Source organism: Cygnus olor, chromosome 32, assembly GCF_009769625.2.
Source record: "Cygnus olor isolate bCygOlo1 chromosome 32, bCygOlo1.pri.v2, whole genome shotgun sequence".
Classification (NCBI taxonomy): domain Eukaryota; kingdom Metazoa; phylum Chordata; class Aves; order Anseriformes; family Anatidae; genus Cygnus; species Cygnus olor.
This window is the reverse complement of record NC_054089.1, coordinates 156,309-166,519: the sequence shown is the minus strand read 5'-3', so window position 1 is coordinate 166,519 and position 10,211 is coordinate 156,309. Positions and strand designations below refer to the sequence as shown.

Genomic DNA, 10,211 nt, shown 5'->3' with positions numbered 1-10,211 from the left:
TACTGATAGATGAGAATACGGTCTCTCAAAACAAGGAAAACCAAAATACATTAAGACCAACTGTTTTTCAAGTGAACAGGCTTCAGGATGAACTTACATGACTGAAAAAAAAAAAAAAAGCAATGAATATTTGAATTGCAGGCTCTTTGTTGGAGCAATTTTGAGCAAGGCTGTACACTCAGAGCACCATGTGCCAGAAATGTTGCACTCACAAATCTCGGTTGGCTTTATTGAATTAATAGCCTTACCACAGCATAAGGAACATGAGTTCCTTTATTTTCCTTTATTTCTGCAAAATTCTATCCTGCTTCCTCAGATCAGTCTGGCCCAAGCATATCAACCCCACAGCATTTACTACCCCATCAGAGGGCTGGCATTTCCAATTCCCCCTCTTTTTTCAGCCATTCAAGCTCTGCAACACATAGTTGACACTACTGAGAAGGCAGCACCACATTCACTCAGCACACTTGATTTCTACACCTTTCCCAATTTTTACTTGGCTGCCTCTGTCTTCCCTTTGCAATTCACTCTGTTTTCTTCTGATCATCAATGTATGATTTGGACAGCTGGGCAGCAATCCTCTCCATTTCCTGTAGGTTGTTTTCTCATTCCTAATTTGCCACGTGACTCTACCACTATAAAAATTTCTCCCACTTTGTGGCATCCACCTTCTAGAAGGTATTAGCACTTCTGAGGGAGACTCAAGCCTTCTGCAGCAACCAGCTGGAAGAGAACTGCCCTTTGCAGGTGGCCTTGGTAGTTCTGCATCTATGCCACTTCCAGCAGTGTCCATGAAGCCCATGCAGGTTGCTCTAGACATGTACCTTATAACGATAATTAAGCTGCACAGAAATGAAGAGAATCAGCAACCCAACATGGTGTTTCTGAAAACACAGAATGCAGCCAGCACAGGGAGGAGACTATGCAAGGCACTCACCACACAGCCCTGCTAGGATGAGGAGGACCTCTGCAGTCCCAAGCCCAGCACGAGCAGACAGCCCCTCACCCATGGGTGCTTCAGCCAGCATCAGAAAACTTTTGGAGAAGTTGTTCCCAGTCCAGCAGGAATGCAGAAGGAGGTGGCTCGGCAGAGGCTGAGCTCAGGTCCACCATTACCAGCTGGGGAGGAAATATAGCAAAGATCGATAGAGGAGGATGCTTCCTCCTACAGGAGGATGCTTCCCACACGGCTCCTCCCCAGTGCTTGTTCCTCCCATCCTTGCTTGCACTTGCAGGACATGGAGCCAAGTTTCTGAGGGGGAACTGAATCTTCTGCTTTCAGCTTGACCCTTGGTGATGAGCAAACTTGCTCTGGGAGCAGACACTGTGGGCACTTCGAAGATGTCCTACGGGTACATTTCACAAGAGGACAATAGAGAGGGGATAGGAAGGACTGGCAGAGTTGCAGCGCTTGGTTACAGTCTTAGCTGAGGTCCATCATAACAACCTACCCCCTCTGTAACATATGATGTTGCACAAGGGGATGTTTAGGTTGGACAGTGGGAGACCTTTCTTCACTTAAAGGGTTATAGACCTTTGGAACTGGCTGCCCAGGGAAGTGGTTGAGTCACTATCCCTGGAGGTATTCAAAAGACGTGTAGAGGTGGTGCCTGCGGACCTGGTTTGGTGGTAGACTTGGCAGTGCTAGGCTAACGGTTGGACTTAGAGTTTTTTTTCCAAACTAAATGCTTATATGATTCTAAATGTGGGTTGTGAGGCTCCTCCTGGCCTGCAGACGTACCCATGTCCATGCCCTGGACCTGCAGCCACCACCCTCCTGTGGTCCTGCCATCATTCCCATGCTTCAGCTGACCTCCTCCTCCCCTCTGCTTTCCCAGTACCCTGCCGTCCTGTCCCTCCTCAATGCAGCAACTACTGAGCCAAAGGGGAGATTTCAGCTTCCTCTCCCTCCCCTCTTTAAATCTCATATGCTCACTGACCATGACATTTAAAAAAAAAAAAAAAAAAACAAAAAAAAAAAAACTTCGACAAAATAAACAAACAAATGAATAAATATATAAAAACCCTTGTATTGGGCTTCCACATCAGGGGTTTGGTAGCACAGGGGAGCTGCAGGGGTGGCTTCTGTGAGAAGAAACCAGGAGCTGCCCCATGTTAGGGGCAAGCCAGTTCCAGACAGGTTGAAAAGGGGCAGCAGCAGCTATGAGATAAAGTGATAAAGTGAGAGAGAAAGAACCCTGCAGGCACCAAGGGCAGTGAAGAAGGAGGGCAGGAGGGGCTCCAGGTGCCAAAGCAGAAGCTGTATCATGATTCTAGGATTCTATGAATGCAAATGGCTGAGAATATCTTCATATGGAGGATGGAAGGCAAAACAAGTTCCTTATGCCAAATATTTGTTTCCTAGCTGTTAAAAAAAAAAAAATGTTACTAAGTATTATTTCTTCATACCTGAAAAATATGGAGAAATTAAGCCATAACTTGCTGTGCCCACTTTGCTTGGGTTTCAAGCTGGTATCTGCTCAGCATCCTCTTGCATTCCCACTCCTTCCTTGGTGTCCTAAGCAGTGTGAGCACCTCCCCAGTGGCTTCTTGCTATCATGATACCAAAACAGCCAGCCTCTGGAGCTCACACAGAATTTCCCAGAATTGTGCATCTGCATATTTTTGGATGCAGCTTCCTGCAGCGTCTGGAGCTTGTGTGTTCACAGAATCACAGAATGGCAAAACTCAGTGTGGGATATGAGGTAGTTGAAAGGGTTGGAGAACATGATGACCATGGTGGACTTGCCACAGAATCACAGAATCACAGAATGGCTGAGGTTGGAAGGGACCTCTGAAGGTCATCTAGTCCAACCCTCCCAGAGCAGGATCACCTAGAGCACATTGCACAGGATGGCATCCAGGCGGGTTTTCAGTATGTCCAGAGGAGGAGACTGCACATCCTCTCTGGGCAACCTGTCCCAGTGCTCTGTCACCCTCCCAATAAAGAAGCGCCCCCTCATATTGAGCCAGAACCTCCTGTGCTTCAGTTTGTTCCCATTGCCTCTCATCCTGTCGCTGGGCACAACCAAAAGGGACTGACTCCATCCTCTTCATAACCTCCCCTCAGATATTTATATACATTAATGAGGCCTCCCCTAGGTCTCCTCTTTTCCAGGCTAAACAGGCCCAGTTCTCTCAGCCTGTCCTCGTACGACAGGTGCTCCAGTCCTCTGATCATCTTGTAGCCCTCTTCTGGACTCGCTCCGGTAGTTCTATGTCCCTCTGGTACCGGGGTGCCCAGAACTGGGCACAATACTCCAGGTGAGGCCTCACCAGGGCCAAGCAGAGGGGCAGGATCACCTCCCTTGAGCTGCTAGCAACACTCTTCTGAATGCAGCCCAGCATCCCCTCGGCCTTCTTGGCCACAAGGGAACATTCATGGTCAGCCTTCTGTCCATCAGGACTCCCAGGTCCCTCTCTGCAGAGCTGCACTCCAGCAACAGAGGGTAATAGTCTGACTCGTGGACAACCTTTCTCAGTCTTTCCAAAACACCTCGTATCCAAACATGGATATATCATATATCCATATATGATATACCCATATATCCATATATATCCTTATATCCACAGCCTGAAGCATGGAGTCCCCCACAACGATCACCCACCGCTTCCTCTGGGCGTTCCCACAAGGCGCAGGGCCTGTCGGCCTGGCTGCCTCGCCTAAAGTCTTGCCCAGCTCTTCCTCAGCCTGGAGGGCACTCAGTGCCAGGTCTTCAGGAGAAGGAAGAGCCTTTCTCCTTGGACGAGAAGTGACCAGCTTCCAGCCCTCTTCCACAGTGTTCTGATGGATCACTTCATGTGGCCCTCTGACAACTCCCCTACTACACGGGGTTGGGACTCCTGCATATGTACAGTCTCCATGAACACCCTGTCTCTCTCTTGTTCATCCTCCTGGATGCTTCACAACCTTCTGGCTTCGTCCCTGACCTGGTGACACAACTCATCAACACCACCACAGCTCCTGCGGGAGAGCTGACTCTAGGCCCAGGCCTCCCGGAGCAGGCCCGTGCACTCCTTGCGGCCTGAGACCTGCCGGGCCCCATCTGCTATCAGAGGGTCTGTCTGGGTTGAGACCTCTGGCAGCTAATGCGTTAACTCCAGCAGCTGCTGGGAATACACCCTGCAACTTAATGGCCATACCTGAGGAAGTGTACACTGCTAGGATTGGAAACACGGGAAAATCCTGTGCCCTGCTGTGCAAACTGCTGCCTCTGTTCACTGTGCTCTTGTGTCGCTCCATGCATGCAAATACCACGCGGTGTCACTCCTGAAGAGGGCACTCACTGTGCAGGGAAGGAAAAGGTGCTCCGTATTTCAGGGGAGGACCTTATGAGACTGCCCTCCTGGTGAGATGGGACAGGCAGGGGTTGTTCATTCTCTCCTTGCAGAAGGAGATATATAAGCAGCTCCCCTATGCTCTCCAGCATCAGTCCTGTCTGAGCGCCTGATTGCCTGATGATAAGAGAGGTCAGTTTGCCTCTCTTTGTCAGGGAAGCCAGTCCTCCAAAGTGTTTTGGCTTCATCTGCTAGTTTTGTTAACTCTCCAGGTTCCAGCCCTTTATCTGGAGACCAGCTGTGGTCTTGTAGCTCCTCTCACTTTTTTCATGCAGATAATCCATACAGCATCGCAGATACTGCCCTGAAGGTGAAGAGCAGCAGCCACCACCAGAGGCAGAGAATGTCCTGAGGGAAAAGAAATGGGTTTGTCTGATGCACAGAGAAATCTCCTGCTCCAGGGGAAACTGCACTGGGAGTCATGAAGGATCCAAGAATAATTTAAGGGGGGGTGAGATGCTGCATAATGGGATGCAGGTCTCAGCACAAAAACTGGTTCCCTGCAGCAGTGTCTTTCACCTGTCAGCTCTCCAGCACAGTAATAGCATGGCATTTGGTCAATAGCTGTGTAGGTGATGGAGAGAGGAAGGGGAGAGAGCATCAGGCAAGCATGCGAGATGATGGCAAAGGGAGAGGATGGGCTGAAGGGAAAGGGAGAGGTACTGGGTTGCCCCAGGGTCTTAGTGGACAATGATTTCATTAAACACTTCCCCTGATGATCTTGACAGAAGAAAGAGGCCACGGACATCACGGAAACCTACTCTTCCCTTTCTCCAGTAGCTTCTCGCCCACCCGTCTTCAGACTGGCTTGCACGGGGAGGACACAGCAAGAGCCTAGAGTGTCACCGCTAGCAGCAAGATCAGCTGGGGAACCACCTTCTCAGGAGGCAACAAAAGAAAATGTAGAAGGGGAAGAGCCCCTCATCTAGCCACGTGAATCAGACGGTGAAGCCAACACCGTGTGTAACACAGTGAACCTCAGCAAGGAGGTCTCCAAGCATCTGAGACACACCAGCATCACCTGCAGGGTAGGTGTTTTGCATCCACACAATGTCTCAAAGGCAGCAGGTGAAGCTTGAAGGACAGGGATGTGTTCCTCCTCTGTGTTCCTCCTCAGGAGCTGCTGAGAAGATCAGGATGACATCCAGGTTTGGAGATTCACAGGACGAGTACCCTTCCTCTGGTGTTGTATACAGCCTTGGTAGAGGGGACAGTCTGTGTTTTACACTTCTTTAACACACTGGAGACAAAGAAAGCACCAAGAAACATTCCCTGTTCCCCTCTTCTAGGTGAGATGAAGGAGTGAGGGTTTTCTCTATTTCTCAATGGTTCTCCACATTTGTTTGAGTTGTCCTTGGAGAGGGAGCAGAGCTGGATGTGCACTTCCAGAGACATCCACCCTTTCCCCTTCTGCAGAGCCTCAGCTTTCTGCACCCTACTTTCACCTCCAAGGTCTCGCGTTAGCTCCTTTTATCCACCCAAACCTTTCTCCTCCACGCTGGCTCATCCCTCAGACAAGGCCTTGCCCTGCAGTTCTCAGTGTAGGCAGTGAAAACACCCCAAGATGGCCCCAAATCGTGATCAAATGCCCATGCTTAAGCTACGGAACCCTTTCCTTGACTGTTGTGGGAGCTCACATGGGGACAGATAGGTTGTGACCACCCAACTTTGAGGTGACCTGCATACCCTATAGTTATATAAACCACAAAAGGGACCAAATCTTGCCCCACTCCTGATCTCCATCTCCTGCAGACACTCATTTCTGGGTTGGAATAACACCGTATCATGCAAGAGCACAACTATAGGTCTCAGATGTTGTCCTTTTCTTCACTTCCCCAAGAAGCCAGGAGAGGGGCAGCTTCACTGCTCTGGTTGCTTTCACAATCAGATGGAAAACGAAATCAGCCTCCTCCCAGAAAAGGTGCAGATCCTGACCTCGAGCCACAACCTATTGTCCTGCTCCCAAACTTCCAGGGCATCCCATGAGCGCAGTCTGCAGCCATGTGTACATGCTGAGAGTGACTGGTGTTGGGCTCCTGAGATGTCCTGGGCAGCGGGGAAGGGGTCCCTGAGCGCTGACGCTGCAGGGTCAGGGTGGGTGCGGTGAAGAGAGAAGCATCTGCAGCTCCCACCGAGTGGGTAAGGATGTGTTTATTGCCACTCTTTTCCTCCATCACCAACCAGAGCAAGAAGAAGGAGGTGTGAAAGCACAGTGGGAAAAATTAAAACAGGAAGGGGTAGAAGAAGAAGGAGGAAAAGGAAGAAACAATCAACATCATCAACATGGAAGATTTGCGTAGACCCAAAGGTAAAGAGCAGCGGTGGCAGGGTGAGCACAACACCAGGGGAAGGGCTAACAAGCCTTTCTGTCCATCTGTCTGGCTTTCAGAGCCCTGGAACCTGGTGCCGTCTTTCAGTCGATCTGTGTTTTTCACTTCTGCTTTCACTGAAGGTCCCGGAGCCTCCAAGGAAATTAGATTTATTGCAGATATCTGCAGTTGGATCTTCTCCACAGCTCTTCCCCAGCCGGGTCATGCCCCAGAGTCCCAGGCCTTAGTGCTTGCAGGCCTCCCAAATGCACTGATCTAGGCTGTTTCTCACCCAAAGCAGGCCTGTCTGCAGATGAATTTTTATCCACAGTAATGCCATTTACCTAGATGTCTTGGCCACAGGTGGTGGGACAAGCTCATTGAGATTTGCTGTGAGTGTCCTGCCTCACCTGTCACCCCTATTTCCCAGAGCTATAGGGCAGTGCTGGGTGGCATGGGCAGGTGTAGGATGTTGATGAGGATGTGGAGAGCTATAAGGGAATGCTGGGGGGACAGTATGGAGGGCTATAGGGCACACATACGCATACAATGGACTATAGGGCAGTGCTGGCGGCTGTACATAGAGCTGTAGGGCACAGCTTGGGTCTCCATCGGCTACAGGGCAGTGCAGGTGCAGGCCTTTTGTGGGCTGTCATTACACGAGCTAAACCATAACATGATGCGGAAAGAGGCAATCACCCCATTTCCCCTGGCCTCACAGCAGAGGCTACCTGGGAAAACAGTTTCCTATCCCCACCTCTGCTACCCACGAGCTTTCAGCTGCAAAATTCCTGCAGGAGAGCCAGGGAGGCTATACTGCAAAAAGTTTCGGAAGGGGAAGCTTTGCAGAGCAGGAGGTGGCTCCTCCGTACTTACATACATTGATAAGATCTGCCCTGAAGATCTCGGGCGCTCCTCAACCAGAAATGCATCCTGGAGCTGGGTGTTCACAGGAGGTGCAGGTGGCTCTGCAAAGGCACTGGTCATGGCAAACACTCAGGGAGAGAGGCACAGCAGGTCCCCACGGTGCATTTTGGCCCCAGGACTGGAACCACCTCCATATGGTAGACAGGTAAGAGGCAAAAGGCACCAAGTGAAACACAGGAAAATCCATTCAAACATCAGAACAAATATTTATGGTGAGGGTGGTCAAGCGCTGGAGCAGGTTGTGGGGTTTCTATCTACAGAGATGTTCAAATGGAAATGGAAAAGCCCCCAGGCTTCAGCTGACTGCTTTGAGCAGGGGGAGGAATGGACTAGATGATCTCCAGAGGAAGTCCTCCAGACCTCCCAACGTTAAATATTTTGTGATTCTGCAACACTTCTGTGTGGCCAGCTGGGTCTCAGTCAAGCTGCTGGCACCCAGCTGGGTGCCCCCAGCGTGTCCAGGGGCCTGGGGTTGTTTGGGGTCCTCTTAGGACCAGGACACAGCCTCCAGCACCAGCCACATCTGGTGGCCGTGCTTGGGACAGTGACCACAGAATCATAGAACCATTAGGCTTGGAAAAGACCTCCAAGATCATCTGGGCCAACCATCCCCCTACCACCAATATCACCCACTAAACCATGTCCCCGAGTATCACATCCAGCCTTTCCTTAAACACCTCCCCAGGGATGGTGACTCCACCACCTCCCTGGGCAACCCGTCCCAATGCCTGACTGCTCTTGCTGACAAGAAATGTCTCCCGGTTTCCAACCTGAACCTCCCCTGGTGCAACTTGAGGCCATTCCCTCTAGTCCTATCGCTAGTTATCTGCAAGAAGAGGCCGATCCCCAGCTCCCACAACTTCCTTTCAGGTAGTTGTAGAGGGCCATAAGGTCTCCCCTGAGCCTCCTCTTCTCCATATTAAACAACCCCAGTTCCCTCAGCCACTCCTCAGAAGACTTGTGTTCCAGACCCTTCACCAGCTACGCAGCCCTTCTCTGGACACGTTTCAGGGCCTCGATGTCCTTCTTGTAGTGAGGGGCCCAAAGCCGAACACAGTACTCGAGGTGCAGCCTCACCAGAGCTGAGTACAGGAGGACCATCACCTCCCTGGTCTTGCTGCCTTCACTATTGCTGACGCAAGCCAGGATGCCGTTGGCCTTCTTGGCCACCTGGGCACACTGCCGGCTCATTTTCAGGAAAGCATCGACCAGCACCCCCAGATCCTTTTCCTCTGCACAGCTTTCCAGCCATTCTGCCCCAAAACCTGTAGTGTTGCATGGGGTTGTTGTGACCAAAGTGCAGGACCCACCACTTAGCCATGTTGAACCTCATGCCATTGGCCTCTGCCCATCCGCATCCAGTTATTTGGTCTGGTTTGTGCTCTATGCAAATTCGGCATTGGCACTCAAAGGTTCTCTTCACCCTCCCTTGCTTTCTCCCTTGCTTTCCTTCTGGACCAAGGGGTAAGGAAAGGAAAGCTCTGCCACAGGGTGAGCTAACAGGTAAAAGACATGAGGGGCTTGCAATGAGCCCTAGGCTGTTTGTGTTTGAAATGGCCCCACTGCTGTTTGATCTCCTGTCACAGCACAGACTCGGGGCTGTTTTACATTTCCCCTGAGTCAAATGGAAACCAAAGGCACTTGAGAAAATTTCTACCCTCAGAAGCTCTCCGATGTTTGGCTCAGCGCCCAGAAAGCGGAGCCTGAAGCTCTTTCTATAACAGGGCTGCTGTTTGCTCTGGCCTGGCTCCAGCTGACCTGGCTGACAGAAATGTGGGAGCTGCACATTCCCTCTCATACTGGCCACACTCGCATCCACTCTGAGGATGACTGGCAGCTGTCAGTCACCGCCTCCAGCTTGTTGAGGGGAGAGCTCATGGTTATGTTCTGACACCTTATTGAGGGACACCCACGAGCTGCCTGCAGTCACACCCTGGCAGGTGTCCAGTCCCGGAACATGCCCAGACCCAGGCTCAGCAGCAAGGGATGCAGGATATGGGGCAACCTGGAGAGAAAGCCAAGAGCGTGGCCCTGAGCTGCTGTGAATGGTGCAGAGGGGGTTCCTTTGTTCTTCCTTGGGTGCTTCCTCCTCCCTTCAGTTCTCATAATGAAGGTGAGCCCACACGGGCTGGTCCCGATCCCACTGCCACACCAACCCTCTGCCCACAGAGAAAAACATCGAGCACCTGGTGACAGCCCTGGAAGTCTTGAGGTGTGTAGGCATCAAGATAATCAACACCACCACAGATGTGATCCAGCACCCCCTGGGTCATCCTTCATCCTTCATCCATCATCATTCCCCCCTCCATGATTGCTCTGCCCCTCCAGCCCAGCCATCATCTGATAGAAGAAATCACCCTAAAGGCATTCACTTTTGTTCCCCACTATCCCCCAGTGCTCAGCCGTGCCAATTCCCTCCGCTGTTCTAACCAAACTCCCCATCCCCTCTCATTGTCTTCCTACAGGGGTTCCTGCTGTGGGGGGAGGAGGGTGGGGGGGTCCTTCCACCCCCACCCCAGTATGCCCACAGGCTCCACGGGGATCTGCCTGTTTGCCAAGTCCCACTTTCATCTCCCGTAACTCTGCATCTTTCCATAAAGCCAACCTGAGCAAACACCAGGGGAACCTGGAGGTCAC

General features: G+C 51.3%; 1 long non-coding RNA gene across 1 annotated transcript; it reads right to left on the bottom strand.

Annotated features, from left to right (window-relative positions):
• Window positions 1-32: 32 nt before the first annotated feature.
• On the bottom strand, window positions 33-7,659 carry LOC121062587. The gene is made up of 3 exons (XR_005815630.1): window positions 7,528-7,659; window positions 938-1,119; window positions 33-101 (listed from the first exon to the last, which is right to left on the bottom strand). It is a non-coding gene; the product is annotated as an uncharacterized LOC121062587 (long non-coding RNA).
• Between the last annotated feature and the right edge of the window lie 2,552 nt (window positions 7,660-10,211).